General features: G+C 40.0%; 1 long non-coding RNA gene across 1 annotated transcript; it reads right to left on the reverse strand.

The window, feature by feature from the left end:
* Window positions 1-749: 749 nt before the first annotated feature.
* LOC134808903 (uncharacterized) lies at window positions 750-7087 on the reverse strand. Its single transcript, XR_010153083.1, has 2 exons — window positions 5870-7087; window positions 750-2070 (listed from the first exon to the last, which is right to left on the reverse strand). It is a non-coding gene; the product is annotated as an uncharacterized LOC134808903 (long non-coding RNA).
* Between the last annotated feature and the right edge of the window lie 17541 nt (window positions 7088-24628).

The raw sequence follows: 24628 nt of genomic DNA on the forward strand, positions 1-24628 counted from the left end.
GTATAAGGATCAAATAGGGTAGATGTAAAAATGCTTCCAGCTTCTCCAGGACAGAGAATGTGCCATAATCAGCTCAGCATTCTCAGAAACACCCACATTTGATCAGGTGTTAAGATAGTTTCTAAAAGAACCCATGCTCATATACATCATTTTCTTGCTTCAGTGATTTTCTCAGCCTAGGATATTCTTTCCTTTTTCCATCCCCACCCCACTGACTCTCTTCCATGCCTTAATGTTTGTGTAAACATCCTTTCTTTCTGATGAATGCTGGTTTTGATACTCTGCACTCTAACATCCTCAATGCTAACAGCGATGTAGGAACCAAGAGCATCAAGATTAATTGAGATGACTCAAGATACACCCTGTAATAAAAACCACACACAACAATCTATCAAACAATGAGAAAGCAATAAACAAAATGTCAGTAGTAAGTCCTTATCTACGAATAATTACCTTGGTTGTAAAAGGATAAAGTTCTCTGATCAAAATACATAAAGTGGCTGGAATGGATTTAAAAAAAAAAAAGAGCCAACCCAACTATCTGCTGCCTACAGGAGACTCACTTTACCTATAAGGACACACAGCCTGAAAATGAAGGAACAGAAGAAGATATTCTATGCAAGTAGAAACTAAAAGAGAGCAGGAGGAAGTATACTTGTATTAATATCAGGCAAAATAGACATTAAGTAAAAAACTGTAAGGACAGATAAAAGGAGACACAAAGAAGGCCATTCTCATAGAAAAAGGAGTAAAATGGTGGTTACAAGAGGCTTTATTATGGGGTGTTTGTGGGGTGGGGTTAGAAAGATGTTGGTCAAAGGGTACATAATCACACTTAGATAGGAGAAATTAGTTCCAGAGATCTACCATTCAGCATGGTGACTATAGTTAATATACTGTATTCTTAAAAAATGCTAAGAGAGTGAATATTGTGTTCTCACCCCAAAAATAATAACTATGTGATGTAACACATTTGTTAGTTAGCTAGATTTAACCATTCCACAATGCATATATACAGTCATGCACCATATAACTATGTTTTAATCAATGATGGACCTCATATACTATAGTGGTCTCATAAGATTGTAATACCATATTTTTACTGCATCTTTTCTATATTTAGATATGTTTTGATACGCAAATACTCACCAGTACATGACTATTGTCTATAGTATTTAGTACAGTAGCATGTTATACAGGTTTACAGCCTAGGAGCAATAGGCTACATTATGTAGCCTAGGTGTGTAGTAGTTTATACCACCTAGGTTTGTGTAAATACACTCTATCATGTTTATACAATGACAAAATTGATGGATTTCTCAGAACATATCCTTATGACACAGGACTGTACTTCAAAATATTGTGTTATACATGATAAATACATATAATTTTATAAGTCAATTCTTTAAAAATAAATATTTTTAAGAGAAAGAAGTACATACACATACTCTATAACAAACCAGGAAGAACACACAATGTGTTTCCAAGTTTCCAAATCCTAAAGAGCTGATGATAATTCTTAATAAGTGTGGCCACTATGAGCTGGTCTGGCACATTCTTCTTGTAGTCTCTGTGATGCTTCTATCTGCCCATGCTGCTCACCTCCTCTGCCATCTGCCTTAATATGCTCCCTCTTTTATTCAGGGTTTGTTTCAGAAGCTGTTAGTCTTTGCTTATGCGTGTTTGCAAACCACATATAGTTGTGCAGGTTGCGCACATAAAGAAGCACTGGGCAAGGGAAGGGAAAGATGGGATTGAAACCCAGCCTTCCCTCTGTCAGTCATGCCAGGAGGAAAAAAAAAAAAGTCTTTTTAAAACCTGTCCACCCAGAGGCAGTAACATTTTGCAATTCACAGTGTATAAGCTTACAGTGGCTCTCTTCTCAAAATACCCATTGAAGAATTCAGTTTTTATTTAATTTCTACAGAAGACTGTATCCCTCCAAGACCCTGGATAAAGGGACTGGCTCCACGATGCTGGCTTTGCTTCTCTCTACTCTCATGTTTCTGGTATAGGGACCATGGTCTCCATGTAATGTGTGCTCTCTCCTCTTAGTCAGTGTTCAGCATCCTGAAAAGGAAGCAGTTTTGAAACCTTTTGGTGAAAAGCTCACTTCTTCATAGGAATCTGAATTGAGAAGTAGGTTTTCTCCAGATAACACTTCTTCTGTTACACAAGTCACTCCTCTCATTGGTAGCAACTGGGGTTTATATAGTTAAATTATGTAATGCTCAACATTATATAGGCTACATATGCATCAAAGCTAAAATCCAGCATCTAACGAGGAAGGCTGTGATGAATTTTGCCCCTATTTGTTTTTCTCTATTTCCTTTTCTTTGAAATGCATCTCACAATGTTGGGGCGAGTAGTAAAATAACTATATAATGTCTGACTGAATACCAAAGCGGAATAAAACCATTTGCAATGTTTTTTCAATATTTCTCTAAGATCTTAATGAAATTTTAAGTTTAAAGGAGTTCAAAACAATTTAAGTAATACAATATTACACAAGGAGGTTTTCATTGAAGCCAAAAACTTCATCATTATTAAAATTAAGTATGTTGTTATTAAAAGAAGTTTTCATAGGAGCCCCAAATTTTATTATTATTAAAGTTAAGTATGTTGGTATTAAAATAAGTGGGCTTCTTTTAAATGAACTGAAATGTAAAAAAATTACTTCAAATTTAAGTCCAAGACAGCATGAAAGAAGAAGAAAATAAATGCTGAAAGGATTAATATAAGAAATGACAGAACTGTTTTATATCTATCATTCTTTGTGTTTTCCCCCTTCTTCTTGAAAGCAAAGATACTATAACAAATAAAAGTTTAATAAGTAAAAAATACATGTTAAATGAAAAACCATGATTAACTTATTAAGGACCATTAAGTATATAATTACAAGGATTCTATTACATTAAGATACCAATTTCTTTAAAGCCAGAAATAATACCTACTGAAACTTTAATTATTTAAATGAGAAGAGAAAGAGGCATGTTATCTTCTCTGACAAAGATTAAAATCAATTTAATTGCTTCTCTGCTGCCTTGACATGATTCTTGCTGTGAGTCAAGCAACCAAAAAGGGAAATTAATACCGCAGCTGTTAATCAAGTGATATCCGTGCACTCCATTTGATTACATCAGGGAGAAAACCATTGCTACTTGGCTGACTTGTGTGTCTATACCCCTTTTTTGCTGTAGTTGGGTTAGCTATGAGAAATGCTGAGGCTGGACTTAATTTTTAGAGCCTGTGATAGTGCTAGGTGAGGCACAGCCTCAGGAAATTGCAGGTTGCTGTGTTTGAGCCCGGGCAAAGGCAGTTCTATCAAGACAGAGGTTTGTTCCAAATTAAATTCACCCTTTGGTGCCTGATTCTACTGTCCATGGTGTGAAGTACAAAGAAACACAAGGGCACTGGCGGAGCTAGAGAATGAGAAAGAATATGAGAGTGTAGCTAAGATTGATGCTTTTTTGCCCATAGAACATAACAATATATTTTTCAAGGTAGACAGCAGCAGTTTCTAGAGGTCAAATACCAACTCCCTCTCTCAAATTAGGACATGCATTTGAAAGCCAGGTACAATAACAAGTGATGCTTACCTCGAGGCCCCCCCAACTCATATCCTCTGATTTTAAAACCGGGCTTTTGTTAAACACTAGTGCTGAATGAACATCCAGCAGCATACTTGGCAAACTAATGTATCTGATTGTAAAAAAAAAAAAAAAAAAAAATGGTATTGTGAAATATTTATGAGTCTGGAAATACAAACCAGTACCCCGCCTCATCATCTCTTATCAGCCCTTGTTAACTTTACAGATGATGAGAGACACTGGAATAACTGGGGTTGCCAAAACTAATAGATCTCAGGCACTTTGCACCCACAGAGTTCAGTTTCATCAAGGGCCCTTTTTTCAGGAACTTTTAACTCTCCCCCTTCCTGTTTGCCTTCTCTTATGAGAGATAGAGATAGATAAGAACAATTCTCAATCTCAAACATATATACTCAGGAAGAGAAAACTCTTCTGAGAACCTTATCCTTTTCCTACATAGGAAAAAAACTCAAAGTGGGGATTGAGAAATTTGGTTCCTAGGGAAATGTTTTGCATTTGAGCTTTTTAAATATCCCTCCCAGTACTGTGGAAGGATCATAAGGAAAAATGCCCATCCAGACCAGTTGCAGGAAATGCTTCTATATAACAGGAAACACAGAAAGGCAGAAAAAAAAAATTCTGTCCTCCAAAGATAACCCAATGTTTTTTTACATTTCAAAAATATAATCACTGGCTCAGGTCAGCCCAAGAGACAGGTTAAGATGCCCATCAGCTTTTATTTTATCCGAGCCCAGTTCACCTATCCCCAGGACCTGTAGATGACTTTGCCTGGCTCTTTTTCATCAAATACAACTCATCCTACTATATTGGATCACCTTGCTGTTAGCCTGGCACTGTCCCTCCCCATTTCAATTTGACCAAATTGAAACAGATGCCCAGAGGCCGTGAAGATCAAGACTAGTATAACAAAATTTGGAGCCAGTTTCCAAGCTTAAATCAATATTTAACGGTAAGCCTGCTTTTATTTATTTATTTTTTGGCAGGCTTTTACTGGCAAATATCACTTTAAACTGAAAGCCAGAAGCCTTAATTATAAAGGATGCCATTCAGGCTACATTTTGAAAAACAATAACTCATTTGACAAGACAACCTGGTAGTTTACCGGATTGCACTCCCCAGAAGAAGGCAAGGAGGAGGGTGGTGTTGTTTTCTATATCCTTCAAAGATATATTTAATTACCTCATCTTCAAGCATGCAGAGACAATTCAAATAGGGTAGAGGGAGAGGGAAATGGGGGAGTGAAATCAATTCACTGTCTCAGTCAAATCAAGCAAAAGCCCCATGACTACCTGCAACATGAGAGGCAAACATTTACAGAGGTGGGGAGGGATCACCCAAAGAGCTTATACAGATGGACCCTGGCTAGAATGAGGACCAGTGAGGATGCTATTCCTGAGTGACCTTTATTTCACCTCACTGCTCTCCAACATGTGTGCTAAATCTCCTCTAGATGAGTCAAACAACAGGACAATTGGGAAAGAAGTGACATGACATCAAAATATAAGCCCCCCTGGGCTTGCCAAACTCAGCAAGACCTACCTAGTGATCTCACTTCTTCAGTATAATTTTTGGAATGAGTTTCAGGGGCCAAAAGTCTCTTTTTGCCTTACCTACTTTGAACAGTCATAGCAAAACAAAAACAGGTGATCCATGTAAGCAGTTGCTAAACATAAAAAAACAAATGCACACACAAGGTTTACGAAATGAATCCACATCCAACTTAGCAAGCATCACGTCAGAGCTAATAATTGGTCATTAATCTCAAAGAATCTATTTCAAAATGTGCAGTCAGAAATTAGCAAGCAGGAGCATATGTTCCACAACTACAGACTCTACGAGTGTATCTTGTAACGCTGCCATTTACCTTCAAGAGAAATTTGCGATTTTCTAAAGAAGAAAGTTGTCAATCACTTACGTACATAGAATTTAGGGTGGGGGATTGGGAGAGAGACCACAATATAGCTCACCAAGAAACAGAAGGGACTCAGAACAATCATGTAAAGGAGAAAAGAAACCAGTTCCAGTCCTCACATGGGCACCGAGACTGTTTCTGCCCTGCCTGCCAGAACACATAATCAGGAGGGGTAGTCTTTCTAAACATTGCCTCTTTCTGTTGTTACATTGTTTCACAAATTCAGACAAGCCTCTAGGTATCATTCTCTTTTTTCTGTGAAGTAAAAATTCCTAAAGACTTCTTCTCCTTAAACCTTTACCATCCCCCTACCCCCCGCCCAGGCCTTCTAAGAGACAACACTTGCCTTCTGCTTTTCCTCCAGCTTCTGGGCAAAATAAAGTGCCTTCCATGGGATGTCTTCCAGACCGTCCTGTAGGATCTCACACCCACCTCTGTGAGCAAACCGAGGGGGGCACCCCATCTACATTGACACGAACACGATTGTAGGGCTTTAATTTTATTTCATCGACTTCCCTTTGCAGCTTGCCTGTCTCTCCCATGTCTGCCACCCGCAGCAGGAGATTAAAAGAACAGAGGAGGTAGGAGCTCTTGTGAGAACCACGGGAATTTTGGCAGAACCTTTATGGGAACCATATGGCAGCAACTCTGAAGTACATGAAACATTTCTAAGGGAGAAGAACTCTATTATTCCCAAAGAATGTTTCTCATCTGTCCCAAGTGCACTGAGCACCCCTGCCAAAGGATGGGAATAATATTTTCTGGAAAGACTGTATGGATGCAGATTATATCTGACCTCAATGTATCTAATAGTAGCAGATCAGCATTATACCCCACAATCTATTAATAAAGGGAAAAGACAATATGTGTGTTTCTGATATTCCCTAGCTATTCATAAGCTTCCTATAACACATTTTACTCATCTTTTGCAATGAAGGGACTGGATAAGATAAGTGCCCTTCAGTTTTTTATCTTTGCAGCAGTCTCCTTTGGTCAATGGAGACCTCATTCAGAACTCCAGCACACAGAAACGATCATGATGGATCAGATATGGTTGAAGCAAGGGCAGAAGGTCTGGCTGCTCTTTTTTGGCCTCTCCTTCACTTTTTTCTTCTTTTCCTTTCTTTTCTTTTTCTTTTGTTTTTTTTTTTTTCAGGTTTCTTTCCCAGACTATTACTCTTTGTTAACTTTAAACAGGTAGAACAAGGAGAGACATCTGTCCCCTCCAGTTCTACCAGAGCCAGATATGCCTTGCTCTTCTGTTCAGAAACACAAGACAGTGAGTTCACACTGCCTTCAATGGGTCCATGACTTTCCAACCAGCCCTGCAGTGTAAAGAGACTCTTCACATAGCCATCCAGTGAGCAGCAGTCAGCTAATGACCAAAAGCAGTACTCCTGGAAAAGAACCCAGAGCACTGCCTCAGGACTGGGCAGTGGAGGAGTCCCAGGTAATGGATGAGATGCAGACAAGCAGAAGGGATGTGAAAGTGGCTGAAGAAGGTTCTTCCAGGCAGGAAAGAGTCCTGGAGATAATTTTTTTCTACCTCAAGCCCTAGAGCTCTATAAACAAATCTAACTTCCTCGCATAGAGGGGTCACAAAGAGAAGTCCCAAAAAAATCATGTGTGGTAGTATTTAGAAACAGAAATAGCAAGAAAAATAGCTGTACGGTGGTTAAATTATGGGTGGTTGAGGTAGAAAATATGCCTGCCTTGAATTCTAACCTTTTAATCAACCACATAGAAAACAGATGTTAAGATTTGGAAAAAAACAAACAAACCAGCTTGGACTGGAGAAGTGAATAATTCTGTTCAGAAACACTAAGTCAGGATGAAGGAAGATCTCTGGAATACAACTGGATATCACCAATCCCAAACCATTTTTGATTTAGGATTTCAAGAATCTCCTAGTGAAAAGAGATTGGAGCCCTCACACCACACTCATGCCTTTAGATGGTGTGAATTTTTAAAAATATACTTAAGCTTCAGTTCACTTTGGATGTGTATGGTTTCTTTCCTCGGTGGTCTTGACTTCCTCTCCCATGAACTTTTAAGGAGCTTATAAAGTCCTAAGCAAAAGAACAATTCAGGCACTTTCATGGAAGTGCACCTGGACCAAGAGGACTCAGCTCTTGGTCAGCTGGAGGCATGATAGTGTTCCCTAATGTGAAAGAACATAAAAGCACCCTTGAAATGTGGTCACTAACATGGATGGATCTGGAGGCCATGATCCTAAGCAAACCAATGCAGGAACAGAAAACCAAATACCACATGTTCTCACTTACAAGTGGGAGCTAAACACTGAGTACATATGGACACAAAGTAGGGAACAACAGACACTAGGGTCTATTTGAGGGTGGAGGGTAGGAGGAGGGAGAGGATTGAAAAACTACCTGTTGGGTACTACACTCATTACATGAGTGATTAAATAATCTGTAAACCAAAACCCTGTGGCACTTAACTTACCTATATAGCAAACCTGCACATATACCGCTGAACTTAACATAAAAGTTTTAAAAATGTGATCACTAAAGACGTATATGTGTTTATTAACATTTTCTGAGAACACATTCTAGAACAAGAGGCAAATACTAGTAGTATTTGCTTTCTCTGGACATAAGTCAGGATACTTTTAAGAAATATGTATTCCTAGCATACTAAGAAAAGTTGCAGAGGAACTCTTTGACAGGAAACACATAAGACCAGCTCCAGTCTTCTATGACCATTGTTAGATTTTTAAAAATAGTATTAGTTTACCTTAGTATGTGCTATGTAGGGATCATGTTGTAGTTTTAGAAGCCATTGCTTCTTCCTAGATGAATGGCCTTGGGTATTTCACTTTCAGAGATCCTCATCTGAAAATGTGATGACGATGATGATGATGACAACAACAACACCTACATCTATACAAACCCACTTTACAGGAGTAGGAAGGGGCTGGGCTTGAGTACTAGCCAAGGAGCTTTGTTCTAGCATCTAGGTTCTGAGGCTGGTGGGGTCAGGATCAGAATGAGACATATTGGTGACATAGCAGGATAACAATTTGGTAGTCCTGAAGCAGGTGCCTCTTTGTTTTGTTTAAATATCTGTTCATCATTGTCTACAGGAGATGTTGAAGACTAAGGGGAAAGAGCACCTTGGGCTGCAGGCTACCAATTTCTATCTTCCTTCTTTTTCTCAGCAACTTAGCTCTTGCCAGCTATTGCTACTCAATAATTTACCTTGGGTGTCTTGTCACTCTCCCCTCCAAAGTAGCTTATCTGTATTTTTCTTACACGATATACAGTACCCTCCCTGAGACGAGTTATGGAAATATCATCTTTCTCCATGTTTTTATATTTCCAGGTATAGTTTAGACCACAAGTGTATTTTGATGCTTTGAATTATTGGCACTCCAGTAAATGGCCCTACTGATCTCCCAATTTAAGTGGCATCTGGGTAGGATTTCCTCCCTGGCAACTATCCAGCTGAACTGACCTTCCAATTTAATTTGGTTCTGGTTGGGTTATCCTGCCAGATCAGCCACATAACTGCAGAGTGAAGAGCAGCCAAAGTCTTGGCATTGTGGGTCCAGCTGGGATGAACAATAGCAATTAACAAATTGAAAAGACAAAAGTAGAGTTGAAAGTGAAAGACAATAGTCTTTGATGCTGGGACTGAGGAACTATAATCAAGCAGAAGCAGGTCAGGAAAGAAAGATGTGTGTCGCCATACCTGGGTTTTGGGCAATTGCGATCGATGGTTCAGCAGTGTCCTGGGCTTGTCTGAACTTACTAGTGACTCCAAGGTGAATCATTGCATTAGGGTGACTTAAAGGTTGAAGAAGACATGTTCCAAGGGTGTTGTGGGAACTAAGTAAGATAGAAAGAAAGCAAGCTAAGAAAGGCTCTTGTAATGCCTACACCACTGAGCAAATGCTATGATTACTACCTCATCTGTCCTAATTACCGATGTCTCTCAACTCCAATTTGCTCAACACTTGGTCCTCTTACAGAATACAATTAACGAGAGAGAGAGAGAGATGAACAAGCATCACGGGATTGGGATTCAGACAGAGCTGGATTCCAATCCCATCCTCAAAATCCAAAACTATGAAAACCGTGGAAGACAACCTAGGCAATACCATCCTGGACATAGGAACAAACACAGATTTCATGACAAAGGCCAAAAGCAATCGCAACAAAAGCAAAAATGGACAAGATAGGATCTTTTGCATAGCAAAAGAAACTATCAACAGAGTAAACAGACAACCTAGAGAATGGGAGAAAATGTTTGCAAACTATGCATCCAACAAAGGTCTAACATTCACCATCTATAAGAAACTCAAGGGGGAGGAGCCAAGATGGCCGAATAGGAACAGCTCCGGTCTACAGCTCCCAGCGTGAGCGACGCAGAAGACGGGTGATTTCTGCATTTGCATCTGAGGTACCAGGTTCATCTCACTAGGGAGTGCCAGACAGTGGGCGCAGGTCAGTGGGTGCGCGCACCGCGCGCGAGCCAAAGCAGGGCGAGGCATTGCCTCACTCGGGAAGCACAAGGGGTCAGGGAGTTCCCTTTCCAAGTCAAAGAAAGGGGTGATGGACGCACCTGAAAAACGGGTCACTCCCACCCGAATATTGCGCTTTTCAGACCGGCTTAAAAAACGGCGCACCACAAGACTATATCCCACACCTGGCTCGGAGGGTCCTACACCCACGGAGTCTCGCTGATTGCTAGCACAGCAGTCTGAGATCAAACTGCAAGGCGGCAGCGAGGCTGGGGGAGGGGCGCCCGCCATTGCCCACGCTTGCTTAGGTAAACAAAGCAGCCAGGAAGCTCGAACTGGGTGGAGCCCACCACAGCTCAAGGAGGCCTGCCTGCCTCTGTAGGCTCCACCTCTGGGGGCAGGAGACAGACAAACAAAAAGACAGCAGTCACCTCTGCAGACTTAAATGTCCCTGTCTGACAGCTTTGAAGGAGCAGTGGTTCTCCCAGCACGCAGCTGGAGATCTGAGAACGGGCAGACTGCCTCCTCAAGTGGGTCCCTGACCCCTGACCCCCGAGCAGCCTAACTGGGAGGCACCCCACAGCAGGGGCACACTGACACCTCACAAGGCAGGGTATTCCAACAGACCTGCAGCTGAGGGTCCTGTCTGTTAGAAGGAAAACTAACAAACAGAAAGGACATCCACACTGAAAACCCATCTGTACATCACCATCATCAAAGACCAAAAGTAGATAAAACCACAAAGATGGGGAAAAAACAGAACAGAAAAACTGGAAACTCTAAAACGCAGAGCGCCTCTCCTCCTCCAAAGGAACGCAGTTCCTCACCAGCAACGGAACAAAGCTGGATGGAGAATGATTTTGACGAGCTGAGAGAAGAAGGCTTCAGACGATCAAATTACTCTGAGCTACGGGAGGACATTCAAAACAAAGGCAAAGAAGTTGAAAACTTTGAAAAAAATCTAGAAGAATGTATAACTAGAATAACCAATACAGAGAAGTGCTTAAAGGAGCTGATGGAGCTGAAAACCAAGGCTCAAGAACTACGTGAAGAATGCAGAAGCCTCAGGAGCCGATGTGATCAACTGGAAGAAAGGGTATCAGCAATGGAAGATGAAATGAATGAAATGAAGCGAGAAGGGAAGTTTAGAGAAAAAAGAATACAAAGAAATGAGCAAAGCCTCCAAGAAATATGGGACTATTTGAAAAGACCAAATCTACGTCTGATTGGTGTACCTGAAAGTGATGCGGAGAATGGATCCAAGTTGGAAAACACTCTGCGGGATATTATCCAGGAGAACTTCCCCAATCTAGCAAGGCAGGCCAACGTTCAGATTCAGGAAATACAGAGAACGCCACAAAGATACTCCTCGAGAAGAGCAACTCCAAGACACATAATTGTCAGATTCACCAAAGTTGAAATGAAGGAAAAAATGTTAAGGGCAGCCAGAGAGAAAGGTCGGGTTACCCTCAAAGGGAAGCCCATCAGACTAACAGCGGATCTCTCGGCAGAAACCCTACAAGCCAGAAGAGAGTGAGGGCCAATATTCAACATTCTTAAAGAAAAGAATTTTCAACCCAGAATTTCATATCCAGCCAAACTAAGCTTCATAAGTGAAGGAGAAATAAAATACTTTACAGACAAGCAAATGCTGACCGATTTTGTCACCACCAGGCCTGCCCTAAAAGAGCTCCTGAAGGAAGCGCTAAACATGGAAAGGAACAACCGGTACCAGCCGCTGCAAAATCATGCCAAAATGTAAAGACCATCGAGACTAGGAAGAAACTGCATCAACTAACGAGCAAAATCACCAGCTAACATCATAATGACAGGATCAAATTCACACATAACAATATTAACTTTAAATGTAAATGGACTAAATTCTCCAATTAAAAGACACAGACTGGCAAGTTGGATAAAGAGTCAAGACCCATCAGTGTGCTGTATTCAGGAAACCCATCTCACGTGCAGAGACACACATAGGCTCAAAATAAAAGGATGGGGGAAGATCTACCAAGCAAATGGAAAACAAAAAAAGGCAGGGGTTGCAATCCTAGTGTCTGATAAAACAGACTTTAAACCAACAAAGATCAAAAGAGACAAAGAAGGCCATTATATAATGGTAAAGGGATCAATTCAACAAGAGGAGCTAACTATCCTAAATATATATGCACCCAATACAGGAGCACCCAGATTCATAAAGCAAGTCCTGAGTGACCTACAAAGAGACTTAGACTCCCACACATTAATAATGGGAGACTTTAACACCTCACTGTCAACATTAGACAGATCAACAAGACAGAAAGTCAACAAGGATACCCAGGAATTGAACTCAGCTCTGCACCAAGTGGACCTAATAGACATCTACAGAACTCTCCACCCCAAATCAACAGAATATACATTTTTTTCAGCACCACACCACACCTATTCCAAAATTGACCACATACTTGGAAGTAAAGCTCTCCTCAGCAAATGTAAAAGAACAGAAATTATAACAAACTATCTCTCAGACCACAGTGCAATCAAACTAGAACTAAGGATTAAGAAACTCACTCAAAGCCGCTCAACTACATGGAAACTGAACAACCTGCTCCTGAATGACTACTGGGTACATAACGAAATGAAGGCAGAAATAAAGATGTTCTTTGAAACCAACGAGAACAAAGACACAACATACTAGAATCTCTGGGACACATTCAAAGCAGTGTGTAGAGGGAAATTTATAGCACTAAATGCCCACAAGAGAAAGCAGGAAAGATCCAAAATTGACACCCTAACATCACAATTAAAAGAACTAGAAAAGCAAGAGCAAACACATTCAAAAGCTAGCAGAAGGCAAGAAATAACTAAAATCAGAGCAGAAATGAAGGAAATAGAGACACAAAAAACCCTCCAAAAAAATCAATGAATCCAGGAGCTGGTTTTTTGAAAGGATCAACAAAATTGATAGACCGCTAGCAAGACTAATAAAGAAAAAAAGAGAGAAGAATCAAATAGACACAATAAAAAATGATAAAGGGGATATCACCACCGATCCCACAGAAATACAAACTACCATCAGAGAATACTACAAACACCTCTACGCAAATAAACTAGAAAATCTAGAAGAAATGGATACATTCCTCGACACATACACTCTCCCAAGACTAAACCAGGAAGAAGTTGAATCTCTGAATAGACCAATAACAGGAGCTGAAATTGTGGCAATAATCAATAGTTTACCAACCAAAAAGAGTCCAGGACCAGATGGATTCACAGCCGAATTCTACCAGAGGTACAAGGAGGAACTGGTACCATTCCTTCTGAAACTATTCCAATCAATAGAAAAAGAGGGAATCCTCCCTAACTCATTTTATGAGGCCAGCATCATTCTGATACCAAAGCCGGGCAGAGACACAACCAAAAAAGAGAATTTTAGACCAATATCCTTCATGAACATTGATGCAAAAATCCTTAATAAAATACTGGCAAACCGAATCCAGCAGCACATCAAAAAGCTTATCCACCATGATCAAGTGGGCTTCATCCCTGGGATGCAAGGCTGGTTCAATATACGCAAATCAATAAATGTAATCCAGCATATAAACAGAGCCAAAGACAAAAACCACATGATTATCTCAATAGATGCAGAAAAAGCCTTTGACAAAATTCAACAACCCTTCATGCTAAAAACTCTCAATAAATTAGGTATTGATGGGATGTATTTCAAAATAATAAGAGCTATCTATGACAAACCCACAGCCAATATCATACTGAATGGGCAAAAACTGGAAGCATTCCCTTTGAAAACTGGCACAAGACAGGGATGCCCTCTCTCACCGCTCCTATTAAACATAGTGTTGGAAGTTCTGGCCAGGGCAATCAGGCAGGAGAAGGAAATAAATGGTATTCAATTAGGAAAAGAGGAAGTCAAATTGTCCCTGTTTGCAGATGACATGATTGTTTATCTAGAAAACCCCATTGTCTCAGCCCAAAATCTCCTTAAGCTGATAAGCAACTTCAGCAAAGTCTCAGGATACAAAATCAATGTACAAAAATCACAAGCATTCCTATACACCAACAACAGACAAACAGAGAGCCAAATCATGAGTGAACTCCCATTCACAATTGCTTCAAAGAGAATAAAATACCTAGGAATCCAACTTACAAGGGATGTGAAGGACCTCTTCAAGGAGAACTACAAACCACTGCTCAAGGAAATAAAAGAGGATACAAACAAATGGAAGAACATTCCATGCTCATGGGTAGGAAGAATCAATATCATGAAAATGGCCATACTGCCCAAGGTAATTTACAGATTCAATGCCATCTCCATCAAGCTACCAATGACTTTCTTCACAGAATTGGAAAAAACTACTTTAAAGTTCATATGGAACCAAAAAAGAGCCCGCATCGCCAAGTCAATCCTAAGCCAAAAGAACAAAGCTGGAGGCATCACACTACCTGACTTCAAACTATACTACATGGCTACAGTAACCAAAACAGCATGGTACTGGTACCAAAACAGAGATATAGATCAATGGAACAGAACAGAGCCCTCAGAAATAACGCCGCTTACCTACAACTATCTGATCTTTGACAAACCTGAGAAAAACAAGCAATGGGGAAAGGATTCCCTATTTAATAAATGGTTCTGGGAAAACTGGCTAGCCATATGTAGAAAGCTGAAACTGGATCCCTTCCTTACACCTTATACAAAAATCAATTCAAGATGGATTAAAGATTTAAACATTAGACCTAAAACCATAAAAACCCTAGAAGAAAACCTAGGCATTACCATTCAGGACATAGGTGTGGGCAAGGACTTCATGTCCAAAACACCAAAAGCAATGGCAACAAAAGCCAAAATTGACAAATGGGATCTAATTAAACTAAAGAGCTTCTGCACAGCAAAAGAAACTACCATCAGAGTGAACAGGCAACCTACAACATGGGAGAAAATTTTCGCAACCTACTCATCTGACAAAGGGCTAATATCCAGAATCTACAATGAACTCAAACAAATTTACAAGAAAAAAACAAACAACCCCATCAAAAACTGGGCAAAGGACATGAACAGACACTTCTCAAAAGTAGACATTTATGCAGCCAAAAAACACATGAAAAAATGCTCATCATCACTGGCCATCAGAGAAATGCAAATCAAAACCACTATGAGATATCATCTCACACCAGTTAGAATGGCAATCATTAAAAAGTCAGGAAACAACAGGTGCTGGAGAGGATGTGGAGAAATAGGAACACTTTTACACTGTTGGTGGGACTGTAAACTAGTTCAACCATTGTGGAGGTCAGTGTGGCGATTCCTCAGGGATCTAGAACTAGAAATACCATTTGACCCAGCCATCCCATTACTGGGTATATACCCAAATGACTATAAATCATGCTGCTATAAAGACACATGCACACGTATGTTTATTGCGGCATTATTCACAATAGCAAAGACTTGGAACCAACCCAAATGTCCAACAATGATACACTGGATTAAGAAAATGTGGCACATATACACCATGGAATACTATGCAGCCATAAAAAATGATGAGTTCATGTCCTTTGTAGGGACATGGATGAAATTGGAAACCATCATTCTCAGTAAACTATCGCAAGAACAAAAAACCAAACACCGCATATTCTCACTCATAGGTGGGAATTGAACAATGAGATCACATGGACACAGGAAGGGGAATATCACACTCTGGGGACTGTGGTGGGGAGCGGGGAGGGGGGAGGGATAGCATTGGGAGATATACCTAATGCTAGATGACGAGTTAGTGGGTGCAGCGCACCAGCATGGCACATGTATACATATGTAACTAACCTGCACAATGTGCACATGTAGCCTAAAACTTAAAGTATAATTAAAAAAAAAAAAGAAAAATAAATAAATAAATAAATAAATGAAATAAAAAAAAAAACTCAAACAAATTCACAAGGGAAAAACAAATAACCCCATTAAAAGGTGGGCAAAGGACATGAACAGACACATCTCAAAAGAAGACATACATGCTGCCAATAAATACATGAAAAAAAGCTTAATATCACTGATTATTAGAGAAATGCACATCCAAACCATCATAAGGTACAATCTCATACCAGTCGGAATGGCTATTATTAAAAAGTAAAAAAATAGATGCTGGCGAGGTTGCAGAGAAAAGAGAACCCTTATACACTATTGTTGGGAGAGTCAATTAGTTCAACCATTGTGGAAAGCAGTATGGCGATTCCTCAAAGAGCTAATTACCATTAGACCCAGCAATCTCATTACTGAGTATATACCCAGAGGAATACAAATCATTCTACCATAAAGACACATGCATGCAAATGTTCATTGCAGCACTGTTCAGAATAGCAATGACATGGAATCAATCCAAATGCCCATCAGTGACAGACTGGAAAAAGAAAATGCAGCATATATACACCATGGAACACTATGTAGCCATAAAAAAAGAGATCACGTCTTTTGCAGGAACATGGGTGGAGCTGGAAAACTATTATCCTTAGCAAACTCATGCAGGAACAGAAAACAAAATACAGCACATTCTTACTTATAAGTAGGAGCTAAATGATAAGAACTTACAAACACAAAGAAGACAACAACAGGCATGGGGGTTTACTTGAGGAGGGAGGGTAAGAGGAGGGAGGAGAGAAAAAAAGATAACTATTGGGTACTGGGCTTAATACCTGGGTGATGAAATAATATGTACAAATCCCCATGACACATCTTTACCTAGGTAACTCACCTTCACATGTACCCCCAAACCTAAAATAAAAGTTAATTTAAAAAAAATCCCAGCTTCATCATGTATTAAGCTTTGTAAAGTTAATCAATTCACTTAACTCTGAGACTCAATTTTCTATGCTTTAAAGTGGGGATAAATAATAGTAGTTTGAAAGGATGTTGTGAGGTTGAATAGAGCATTCATAAAGGGCCAGGTCCATAGTAGATAGCCGATGAATGGCATTTTTTATTGTTATTATTTTTATTATTGAGCTGTTAGCTTGGGGCTCTTTAAAGGAGACTCCAGCCTAAGAATTACCTTTCCTTAGCATAAAGGACAATTCTTCAGGGCACTCCAGCCAGAGGAGGAGGTCCTCAATTTAAATTCACTGTTTGTAAAACAATGGATTTAAAACAATCCAAAATAAAGGTATTTTAAAAGTGTTTGGATGATAGCAAGAAAACTCCAAGGTCACCACCATAAAGTATTAGGTTGGTGAAAAAGTAATTGTGGTTTTTGCCATTGAAAGTAATGGCCGAAACCTCAATTACTTTTGCACCAACCTAATAGCTTCCGCTTACTCTTGCTGTGTCCTTAGAGGGGAAAAGAAGTGAGAAAAAGGAAGGGAAAAGACTAAAATGTTCAGATAATTTAAGGAATTGTTTTTGTTTGGTTTTTCTCAGTACAACAAGACTTTTCTGTTGAATTAAGATTTTTGGATCTTAAAGTTCTGCATTGTACATCAATGTCTTCAAAGATTAGGGAAAAATATTTGAACTTCCCAGATTGTGTGAACAATTCTGAGAATTTCTGTAGTATGAGGAGAAAAAAAAAAATCCCAGCAAAGATTAATTCCTTAGAGACTGACTTAAACATGCTGAAAAGTCTGGTTGAAGTCAAGAGACCCCATGCAGTCCAGACACATAGCAGGCTTCCCAGAGAACCTTAGGAGAGCAGGTTTTGAGTCACTTTCCTCTTGGCTGTAACCTGGAGGCTAAAGTACATATGAGCCAAAGTCTTGGGAAATTTACATCAGGCGAGCAATTCAACAGGTCTTGGCCACACACAGATCCAGCTTCTGTGAAGAGTTAAGCACCAAGGATTCATAGAGACAGCAGCACAGATGTTTTCAGTCTCGGTTTCCTATTGTGTCCACCCATCCCAACTTCCCGCACCCTCTGCCCAGACCCACAGCCCCTGCCTTTCTACCCTCTCACGATTCACTTGTTCGACCTGTCTCCATTAAGTGTCTCTATGAGCCCCACAGCTGCATCCCTACTCTCATACTCCTCTCTCAGAAAGAACAAATATTTGGATAAATTATGTATAATTTCCCTGCCCCATGCAGCCCTATAGGCTTCATTTACAATAAGTTGAAAAATATGCTTCTCAGAGATTGTACTTCTCTGGGAAAAGAGAGCAGATTGTGCTAAAGATGGTAACCGTGGTCTCCTAAGAACTCCTCATCATGTTCCATAGCGCATGGGAAACCAAGGTTACTATTCCATCCTCCGCTTGCAGCAGCAAAACAGATGCCTCCCCAGCCCCCAGTGCTAAAAACCTAGAGCACTGTATACCAGGAACAGATTAAAGTGGTAGCTGGAAGCATACCCAAGCCGAGGATTTACAGATGTTCAATAAAACCTGCAGACAGCCCACCGAAATCCCTGCACAGAGCTGCGAGGGCACACATCCAGCTCAGTTGGAAATGGGTCCATAGTGAGGGAAAGAAACAAGAATCATAGCTGCTCCAGATGCATGTTAGTTACAAAGGATGCTGAGGAGCTCAAGCGCATCTTTCAAGAATGGCAACTTTACAATCCATCTCAGGCTTTTTTGAACTTCAGAATTCTCACTTCACCATTAAAAGTGTTCAGTTTAGTCAGAGCGTATAACAGATATCTTGCTGCCAAGAAACGGTAAGATGCACAAGCTGAGACAAGCTTGGTGTGAGGCAGAGAACACAAATACCCCAAAAGCCACTGAGTGGCCAACCAGAGGGCTCGGCACCAAACAGGCCTTCACGTCTTATTAATATTATCCTTCTCTTGATTGCCCTATTTGGACACATTTGTAAAAAGCATTACTCACTCCACCCTTTATTCCCCAAATACAGCAGATGGTCTTAGCACAGTGTTTCAAATCAGATGTTAGGCAGAGAGACCAAGCTGGAGCCCAGAGCATCTGGATTTTCAAGAAACAGCATGCAGAGCATGTGAGAAAGCTAGGAGGGAACAGAGGGGAGAGATTGTTCAGGGTACTTACCAGGCCATTTTTAGCCAGAGGGAAAATAACCCCCAAGTTGTGTAATTATTCTTTCTTTAAAGAAAGGTACAGGCTCACAGAGCAAAGTAAATCTATTTACTAGCTTATTTCAGGAGCTAGACATTTTAGGTAAATTCTTAAAGACACAGACAAAATGCTATCACAATTTTTCTCTCCAATTTTTTTTTAAATCAGGTGTTGAAAAGAGATTATAAAGGAGGATAAAAATAGAAAAACGAGTAATTCAGCTCAATGTAGTATCCATGTGTTTCCAAAACCTAAGTGGGTTGCATTCACAAAACACAAAACACAAAATTAGACTTTGTCTTGTTTAAAGATTGTCAGGTACGGAATTAGTTAAATTGTGAGGCAAAGACACAATTACTTGTTTGTATCAATAACTTAAAAAGATTGAGGAGCCCGAGTGATTTCATAGTGTCCAGTTGCATATTTGTCAGCCGTATTGCGTTGCCAGCTTGTTAGTAACAATAACTCAAGATGAGATCTTCGGCAAGCTATTTAATCTTTTCCATGGCTCCAGTTTGCTCATTTGCAAAATGAGAAGGTTGGACCATATTAGCTCTGAGGCCCTTTCTTGCTCTAATATTCTACAGATAGATGAAATCCCACCTAATTAAGTAATTCATGTAAAATATATAATGCAATGTCTTACACATAAGTGGTGAATAAGTAGTTTATTAATAATAATATAAACTTCTGATATCTGGCACTATTGTTCTAGCAATTATTCTTGAACACTGACTATTTTAATGTAGAGAGAAAAGCAACACTGAACAGCTCCCACCTAGAACTTGACGCAGGTTTGATCCACAGAGGAACAGGGAAAAGCAAGTGCTCACATCCGTCCCATGCTGCTAGGAAGCAGACTACATGACCGATTACCAGCTCTTCTGGCAGTATTTTCTGGTTTCACCAACAGTTTCTCCTAGGCATTGTTTGGAATAGGAATATGGACCCATAAATGTTACCTTTTTCCCACTCCTGAAGTATTTTTCTAATCTACCTAGTTATCTGCTGTTCTCGGCCTTTAAAGTTATTTAAAAGTAATACGCATTTGTGGATTTCACATTTTGAGAGATAATAGCTACTTGAAAAGGTCTAAAAAGAAACCAATAGAAATTATAACATAAAACTTGAACATGTAAGTTCCTATTCCCTGCTTTTCTTACTGTATTTCCTTTAGTGAATGGCACTCATTTCATGGTGTGTCCAAGTCAGAAAAGTGAGTTATCCCAGACTTCCATTTTCTAACTTTTTATTTCTCCTTCCTTCTTCCTTCCCTCATACTTTACCCAATAGTTGTGCAGTGCTTTGCCCAATTATATGCACTTGATGGATATTTGTTGAATCAACACCAGGAACAGCCTCCTACGATTGTATAGTACTATATGTGCCAGGCACTCTTCTAAACATTTCATATGTATTCACTCATGTAATACTGACAACTTCATCATTCCCATTTAACAGATTAGGAAACTGAGGCATAAGAGATTAAGTGACTTGCTCAGAGTCACATGGCTAGTAAAAATGCTTTTTAAAACCAGGCAGTTTGGTTTCAGAGTCCGTGCACTCAACCACTATTCTTTACTGTCTGTTTCTATCTTGGGACATTTAGGTTTAATCTTACCATCAGAGTAAGGTATATTTATTCCAAGCTAAATAAAATAGGCAGTATATTGCTTGTGCTCAGCAATTATTTTCCTTTCTTTGTCCTATAGATATTATTGTTCTTTTTAAATTTGTCTTACCTTCCCAATTTAACAGTGTGTCTTGGAGCTCTAGAGTGACCAGGACAACACTCCAAAGTAGTATAAAGCAACTCTTTCATTTCTCTCTAGTTGACTAAGGGCACCCCCATTCCCTGCCTGCACACAAGTCAATAAGATGGGAAGCAACAGGAGGGAATAATTGAAGGGTAAATTGAGGGCAACATAGAGTTGATTGAATAACCACTGTGAAGATTCAAAAGTCTGTAAGCAGGGTGTTAGGTGATCCATGCTGTGTTTTAGGAAGGAAAATTTGTCAACACTGCATGGGACAGACTGGCATGGGGATGGACTGGGATATCACCTTGTCAACTCTGCCCCTAAGTGCTGCCTAGACATCAGGAGGGCCTCACGCTGAGCAGCGGGGACAGGGATGTTGAGACGGAGTCCAGAGATACTTTGGAGGTAAAATTGGCCTCCGTGCCTGATTAGATGGAGAGGGTGAAGGAGAAAGGAGACAAAAGCACCCTCAGAGCATGTGGACAGAGATACAGGGAGAATGGTAACATTTATAGTTATAAATGTGCACCGGTTATAGTGGTAAACAAGACAGAAATAGGCCTTGCCTTCCTGAAGCTTATAGTCTGGTGGAGACACATAATAAAAAAGCAAAGCTAATAATATCTGTCAAGTTCTACAGAAGAAACCCAGACATAGAGTATGAAGGGGAGAAGAAGAAAGCATGTCTCCTTGGAGGTAGGAAAATAAGCAGTAGAGTATTTTGTCACAGGAGTCAAGAAAGCAGTGAATTTCAACAAGAAAGGGATGTTCAAGATCAAACATTAGGAGGTCATGTGAGTTAGCATGAGACGGATTTAAATGGCTCAGGAAAGCAGAATCTGTAAAGCAGTTGAGGTAGAAATTGTGGGCCACTGGTTGAAAAGGAAGTGAGGCACAAGGAAGCTGTGAAAATCAACCCATACTAACCCTTTTGAAAGTTTGGAAGGTAAGAAAGTTGTCAGATTCAAAATGGAGTCACTTGTGTCAAACCCTGGCAAAATGAAGAGGGAGCTCTCACACATGATTTGCCTGATAACAGGAACTATTATCAGGCAATACTGCAGCTTACTACATGAGTCACCCAAGGACAGCTAGCAGTACAAGGACAGCTAGTGGCTGATACAAGAACAATTGCCTGACACACTGTCTCACAGGCCTAATCCAAAACCACAAGGGCCTGACTAGAAGTCCAGTATTCTAAGTCCTACCTAGCAAACACCAACCCTCGCTGATCAAAACTCACCAGCCCTTAGAAGATACTGCCAGCACCAATGGACTTTCCTTCAAATCAACTTGTATAACCTCTTCTTTCCCCCTAAAAACTCTAACCATTTTCCTTTGTTCTTCCAGACATACTAGGGGCCACCCTGTTCCATACGTATGTCCCAGATTATAATCCTACTTCTCGCATATTATTCTTAAATAAAACCTTTTCATTTGGAGATTCGTCTCTATCTATTTTTTATGTTGGCAAAGAGAAGGAAGGAAATAGGAGGTTAGCTTGAAAGGGAAGCAGGTTTAAGAGGGCTTTTCTAAAGATAAGGCAAAGTTAACTTCTTTGTGGACTAAGGGGGAGAAGTTCTTGTAGGCAGAAGCTGAAGATTCAGGAGAGAAACAGCTGAAAGAGAAAGCACAAAAGAAAGAGAAGAGAGTTTTAACAGCAGAGATGTATGAGTGAGCTATGGAAGACAGAAATAAGAAGGCTTCATCCAGAAGAGAGCATGTATCACTTGGGGCAAGAAAGGGAATATAATGAGGTGCCCTTTTCTAAATATTGAATAAGGTCAGGAAGCTGCTCAGGAAATATTTTCACCTCCAAGTGTGAGGCTGCATCTGAGAGGCACCACCGTTTACAAAGAGAGACCTGCATACTAGGAGAGGATCCTGAAATAGTCTGTTATTACGAATTCAATACACAGACAGTATTTGCAAAGTCACACCAGCATTTATCTCAAGAAATCAATAAAAAGTATTAAGTGGCTCTGATTTTCCTTTTACTATCAGAAACAGGAAAAATCTAGTAAGCCGTTTGGATAGACATCACTTAAATCAATTACCTACAAATAATTGAATTTATTTGCAAGTACAACAAAATAGGAAAATCATTTTAATTGCTTCTTTTAAATGGATATGCTTCTATAGTAAATAGTGCATAAGCAGGAGGGAAAGAAAAGCAAAAGGCAATTACATTTATTGCACACATACTATGTTCCAAGTATCTCGGACTAGCTGTAAGATACCTTTTCTCACTTAATTCTAATACCTGATAAAGTAGACATTATCACCTTTTTATAGATGGAACTGGGGCTCAAATATGTTAAAGAGCCCTTCTTCTGAATGTTCTTCCTTTCATACAACTACCTAGAATGTTCATGTCTAGATGCTGGCTTGGCACCAAACTCTAGAGCCCTGGGTTTGGCACCCCTGCCACCATGGAAGCCCTGGGCACTAACGATCCTATCCCCCAGATTTATTTTCAGAGGACCTTGGCATTTCATCATTTCGTTCACAGCCATTTGCAGCGGATAGGATCTCAGATGCTTTCTCGCCCACCATCTTTCTAGCAGCTCCCCAGCCTTTAGTCCCTGCTGAAGAGGCAGGTCCAAGTGGTTTGATGGGACCCCTCTGCCCTGTCACATCTCAGTGGATGTCCCAGGGTGAAAAACTGACCCAAGGCCAAGTGCCAGCCAACCATTCTCTAATAAGAAGCCAACTAAGACACACAGAATGCACCACTTTGCGATGGGCTCTAGAACTAAAACCCAGGCAGGTTTGGAGTTGGAGCTAATACCAAACCAAAGCTATGCAAAAGCTCTAATGTGGGCCCTGAGAGAAGAAAGAAAGAATAGAGAGAAGAAGCTGAACTGCAAAGAGGAGCATGGAACAGAAACACGGAAAATCAGAGGTAAGAAACCACATGGCCCTGGGGAAAGAGAGAACATCTCTATTCCTGACTCCTGTCCCTTTGGGGCCCACCTGTACTTAATATTGGACCCTCTTTGCATGAGGTATTGTCTAATACAGCCTTGTAACAAACCATATTTTTGAGAGAATGTCTACTACTTGCAATCAAAGTTATTGACTAATCATTCATTGAGCACAAATCAATGTATTAATAATACACTAACACTAACATCTAGTGCTTTACATTTTAACTGTTGTGCACTCATTAATTCATTTGATCCAAACAACAGTGTTAATATTATTCTCGTTTTACAGGTAAAGAAATGTGGTGTAAAAAGTTAAAATTTAAATGTCTTCAAAACGCCACTACAAATTCATTCCCTAGAATCCTACTTCTACTTCCACCCCCAAATAAACTCTACTTTGCCTGTGTTTCAACTAGAGTAAACTCAGGTCTTAAATCCAAGAGGGTTTTCTAACCAATTTAATTGATGGGATGAGAGTAATTCATCTCTTTTTCAACTGTAGAAACGAGTTAAAAATAGCTTCAGAAAACAAAATTTATTCCTGAACCAAAAATTAAAACTTAATAATGTGCAACCAAATTGCATTGAGCTTTTATCACATTTTGCCCTTGCTGAACATTTTTGGCTTCAGCAGCTGCTCCATGAAATGTAACTGTCACTACAGTGAATAAATAAGCAACTATTGCTGTCATACAGCTGCCCCTTGTAACAGCATTAGGGGAAAGCCTTTAGTGGAACCACAGGCCGGAAGAGAGCTGCATTCTTGCTGAATACGGATAGGATTTCATGCAGTCTACAGAAATCCCCCTTAGACTATAGTACATGTAGAAGGGCAAATGTGCTTCAGAGTGGACGTCTGCTATTTAGCCTACCCAGAAGGCCTTCCTTCTTCTGGGAATTTTTCCAAACCTAACTCCA

The sequence above is a fragment of the Pan troglodytes genome, chromosome 1 (assembly GCF_028858775.2).
Source record: "Pan troglodytes isolate AG18354 chromosome 1, NHGRI_mPanTro3-v2.0_pri, whole genome shotgun sequence".
In the NCBI taxonomy this organism is placed as follows: domain Eukaryota; kingdom Metazoa; phylum Chordata; class Mammalia; order Primates; family Hominidae; genus Pan; species Pan troglodytes.